Source organism: Perca flavescens, chromosome 18 (genome assembly GCF_004354835.1).
Source record: "Perca flavescens isolate YP-PL-M2 chromosome 18, PFLA_1.0, whole genome shotgun sequence".
NCBI classification, from domain to species: Eukaryota; Metazoa; Chordata; class Actinopteri; order Perciformes; family Percidae; genus Perca; species Perca flavescens.
Window position 1 is genome coordinate 4279659 of NC_041348.1, and position 5499 is coordinate 4285157.

The following is a 5499-nucleotide window of genomic DNA, read 5'->3' on the forward strand; positions in this document are numbered from 1 at the left end:
TGCATCTGCAAGATCCTGTGTGGCATCCACAGGAACAGCCAACATGCAAAGAAGCAAAGCAAGGCTGGCTGCATCATCTCCTGCACTTAGTCTGCTCCAGGTCGCAGTGGGGTGTCTCTGCCGTCTTCTCCATGGCTTCTGGAGGTTGCAGGGGCTGATCCTGGTCTTGTGTGGCCTCCAGCTGCTCCTCATTTGTGGGCTCATCCACCACGGCAGAGACACCAGCCCCCTTCTGTGCTGCTGCTGAGGTGGATGGTGCAGGAGCGAGAGAGGGGCCTATATGTCTGAGGCTTTAAGAGAAATAAAATATTTCTAGAGGACTGTGATGGCTGCACTGTGACAGTTCGGGACTGGTACCTCACAGGCCAAATAGAGCTTCAGGTTCAGACATTTTTGTGCCGGCCCAAGCAGAAAAACCCTGCACCCACAACTTGTAGCTGATGAGGAAAGAATAAATAAGGTTATAGAGAAACAAACACTTACAGATTTCTCTAATTTAACATTCCACTACAGTAGGGATCAATTTACCTAAGGTCTGGGTCAGTGGAGTCATACAGCTCCAACAAATGAAAGGCAGCAGACCAACTCAGTGCGCCACAGGCTCTACAGTAAATTATGGTAAATATAGCATCAAAATATCTCCTACATCATATCTCTAAAACAGGAGGCAGTAAGGGATGTTAAACAGTCAAGTTAAATATAGCCCTATTTAGAACAGGCCAAAATCCCAAATAAATAAAAAACCTGGCTTGAATTACAGTCTGAAGTAGGCCTACATCCTCTGCTGAACCATTTGGATTAAGCTTTTGATGTCCTTTTGCCACTTGATGTTATTAATGAAGTTGAAGGACTCCACAGTGTCAGGTCATGAACATTTGTGTTGGTGATGTGCATGCAGGACACAAAAAGTCCTTATCCACATTGGGACTCTTACACACAGCCAATGAAACCATTGGGTGCATGATGTGCATTAAAATCTAACACAATTGAAAGAAAACATATAAATTAGATTTTGTCTAAATTAATAATGCACTATCCATGAAAAGAACTTTAAAGGTTCCTAACCAATGGTCCATAGGTGCCTCTAAGGTGTCACTTTCCCCAGTGTTTATTTCCCCGCAACAGTGGCAGAGTTCATTGAGGTTGTCTATTAAAAAAGATATTACAATTTCACAGTGAGTTACGCATAGGCAAATGTTTCAGTGAGGTTGATATGACAATTAGTTGAAGCTTACCAGAATCAACCATCAGTCTCCTGGCAATCTCTTCCCCCAAAGTGTTGATGCCTGACGCGTCAACATCAAAGTCCATTCTGGCTCCATTTAGCATACTGGGTACATAATCTTACTTTGCACACCAACACTCCACAGGATGTGAAATCCTGCTGACGGAGATGTGACACTGTCACACCTCCATCTTGAAAAATGTCTTTTTTTCCACATGAATGCCCTAAAGTAAAGAATTAATAAGCACATCACAAACATTAACAAAAGACATGACAATAAAACCAGAATTTTCTTACCTTGTTGAATTCCTACATTGTGTGACTTGTTGGGAAGTGGCTCCAAATGGATTGACAACAATAGATCTGCCCTCCTTTGGATACATGGCCTTTTACAGATAGGATACTTTAATGTACAAGATTCTCAGATTTGTAATATAATTAAATTGCATTGATTAGAGTGCACTTACTACGAGGGTCCAATGCCTGTCCTTGCAGACCGCCCCAATCAACAAGTCCCACTCAGTAACATCAAGCTGCAAGTGATCATTAGTTTTAGATGTTAGAATTGTACCAAACACCTTTTTTAAAAGCCACTATTGTTGATGACTATCCATACCGTTCTCATCCCCTTTGATGTCCTATTCAAAGATCGCTATCATTTCAAAGGTATCAATCACCTTGATTTTCTTTTCGGTTATCCGTTGTGCCAACCACAATAGATAAGCATTGACAATCTACACAAAAATTATTAATGTGAAGTATCAAAGAGTAAAAGTCTTACAGCAGCTTACAATACAAGACTTACCTCACTCTCCAATTCCCTCCCAGGAGACAAGTTCTTAAAATCAGCTGTAAAAAGCTTATAGGGGCCCAACTTGGCCAATAGAATCTCCCCTATTCCTGAATTCCACACGTGTTCGAGAACTGGAAATACAGAAAATGTAAGCCATTTAAAAGACTATATAGCATTATCATACTTCATTTGACATTACTAAATGGGATTTACAATTACTTTGTAAATGACTCTCTCCTGGGGATGTGGCTGGTAGAGGATCAGAGGAGTTGATGGCAGGTTTTTGGGGTTGAAAGTTTGAGGGGAGATTTGTGGCAGAGCTGGAGTGGGTGTTTGGTTGTTGTGAAGGAGAGGGTCAAGCCAAAAGGAGAGTTGCTAACCTTTTTTAACTTGGCAGGAATCCTCTCTTCTGGCTCTATAAAATGTGTCAGTTGGTCAATGTTGGCCACTGTTAATGGTTGGCCACGGTTGTTTGACTAGCCAATTGTACAAATGTCCCCCCTAGTGATGGTTATCCTAAATGGACCAAGCATTTCGCTCTCCATTTTTCCTCCTTTCCTCTGTTGCAGTTGGATGTTCTTATTGAGGACAAGCTCTCCCACCTTAAAATTGTCCTCCCAAACTTTCTCCAACTTACGCTTTCTAATGGTTTCCTGACTCTTCAGGAATTTTTTTCTGCACTCTCTGGTACACTTGTTGCCGATACTCGTTTCCCTCATCAAACACCTCCTCCCTCCGAATAAGTTCCTCCACTTTTTCTGTTGTCACCTAAGGTACCAACATACCATGTGGTGTTATATTCTGAACAATTTATCCAAGTACAGTGGGGGAAATAAGTATTTGACCCCTTGCTGATTTTGCAGGTTTGCCCACTTACAAAGAATGCAAAAATCTACAATTGTAATCATATGTACATTCTAACAGTGAAAGACAGAATCCCAAAGAAAATTCCAGAAAATCACATCATATGAATTTATTAAAATTGATAACCATCTGATGAGGAAAAACAAGTATTTGACCCCCTGGACAAACAGCAAGTATTCTGGCTCCTACAAGCCAGTTAGTCTTTCTTTAAGACACAGCCCCAATCCGAACCAATTATCTACATCAAATACACCTCCCTCACCTCGTTACCTGTATAAAAGACACCTGTCAACACCCAAACAACCAGCATCCAACATCACCACCATGGGCAAGACCAAAGAGCTTTCTACGGACATCAGGGACAAGATTGTTGATCTGCACAAGGCTGGGATGGGCTACAAGAGAATCGGAAAGCAACTTGGAGAGAAAAGATCAACTGTCGGTGCAGTTATCAGGAAATGGAGGAAGCACCACACCACCACCAACCTCCCTCGGTCTGGGCCTCCACACAAGATCTTTCCTCGTGGGGTGTCCCTGATCATGCGAACGGTGAGGAATCATCCCAAAACCACAAGGGGGGAACTGATGAATCAACTGAAGGCAGCTGGGACCACAGTTACAAAAGAAACGGTTGGTAACACACTACGCCGTCATGGATTGAAATCCTGCAGCGCACGCAAAGGTCCCCTGCTCAAGAAGAAACATGTACAGGCCCGCATGAAGTTCGTCATTCACCACCTGGACGACTCAGAAGAGGCCTGGAAGAAGGTGATGTGGTCAGATGAGACCAAAATAGAACCTTTTGGCCTCAACTCAACTCGTCGTGTTTGGAGGGCAAAGAACACCGAGTACAACCCAAAGAACACCATCCCCACCCTCAAGCATGGTGGTGGCAACATCATGCTTTGGGGGTGCTTTTCAGCCAAGGGGACGGGACAACTCCATCGTATTGAGGGGAGGATGGACGGGGCCATGTATCGTGGAATTCTGGACCGACATCTCCTTCCCTCAGTGAGAGAGCTGAAGATGGGTCGAGGATGGGTGTTTCAGCACGACAACGACCCTAAGCACACCGCCAAAGCAACAAAAGAGTGGCTGAAGAAGAAGCACATCAAGGTTCTGGAGTGGCCTAGCCAGTCTCCAGACCTGAATCCGATTGAAAATCTTTGGAGGGAGCTTAAAATTCGAGTTGCCAGGCGACAACCTCGGAACCTGAATGATTTGGAGGCTGTCTGCAGGGAGGAGTGGGCCAACATCCCTGCCGAAATGTGCACAAACCTTGTCACCAACTATAAAAACCGTTTGACATCTGTGCTGGCCAATAATGGCTTTTCTACAAAATATTAACATGCTGTTGGTCTAGGGGGTCAAATACTTGTTTTTCCTCATCAGATGGTTATCAATTTTAATAAATTCATATGATGTGATTTTCTGGAATTTTCTTTGGGATTCTGTCTTTCACTGTTAGAATGTACATATGATTAAAATTGTAGATTTTTTCATTCTTTGTAAGTGGGCAAACCTGCAAAATCAGCAAGGGGTCAAATACTTATTTCCCCCACTGTAATTATGACCAAAACAAATACAGCAACGTACCTCATACTTTTCTGGCACCTCAGATGGGTATCTGGCCTCCTTTCCACAGTTAAAAATATGGACTATACTGTGTGGTCAGCTGTTTTTTAGTCCTAAGTCCGAACATGATTGGCTGGAGGAACTGGTCCCATTGTGTTAGTGTGTACCTGGCCATTTTTTTTTGAGAGACCTGAAAAAGTTTGCAATGAATAACATAACAGCAGGCATTTTTATGTCCCTTTAGTCCATAGTACTCATGTTGTGTAGGTGCAATTTTACAATGCATATACCTCTAGATGGTGCCATTAAGCTTCTCAACCAAGTCATTCATTTAAGGGTGTTATGGGGAACAGAAGCTCCGTCGAATGCCAAGGGCTTTACAGAGTCTGGCATTCGCCTTAAATTTAATTTTGCAGAAAAAAGGTCAGCATTTACACTACGGCTCAGTAAGATGCAATGTTTGTCATGAGTGTTCACCTGGTTTTTGAACTCTGTCCCCTGGTCTGTAAATAGTCTGAGGTACACCAAATTTGTATACAAAATCTAGAATACAATTGGTCCTGGGTCCACAGGATCCCGTGACAAGGCAACAGGAACATGAGTCGACCGAGCCGCCGACAGAACACGGGGAACAGGAGTCTCTGGATCGCCGGGTAACGCCAAAGTTTTTGAGAAAACGTGCACCGCCAAAGTCTCTGAGGCGCCGGGAATCGGCACAGTTACTGAGGTGTTGGAAACCGGCACAGTCTGAGGTACCGGACAATGGCACAATCTGTGAGGCGCCGGTCAACGAAGGCTCTGGGAGACGTGTCTGCTGAGGCTCTGGAAGGCTGATTCGCTGAGGCTCTGGAGGATAGACAGACTTGGAGACAGGGAGGCCAAATTCCTGCTCATAGCCTGCCAGCGAACCTCCATGAGGTGCCTAGCAAGGGTGGGGTCCACCTCATACAGAAAGCGAACATTTTTTTTCATGACTTTCCATCAGAGTCCAATGGGTGAAAATCGGGCTCAAAAACTGCTGGGTCCATTTGTGGTCAGATCA

General features: G+C 43.9%; 1 long non-coding RNA gene across 1 annotated transcript in view; it reads right to left on the bottom strand.

The window, feature by feature from the left end:
• Nucleotides 1-4853: 4853 nt before the first annotated feature.
• LOC114573708 (uncharacterized) overlaps nucleotides 4854-5499 on the bottom strand; it is a 4318-nt gene continuing 3672 nt past the window's right edge. The window contains exon 7 of the long non-coding RNA XR_003694928.1: nucleotides 4854-5499. This exon is cut by the window's right edge and continues 2 nt beyond it. This is a non-coding gene — a long non-coding RNA (uncharacterized LOC114573708).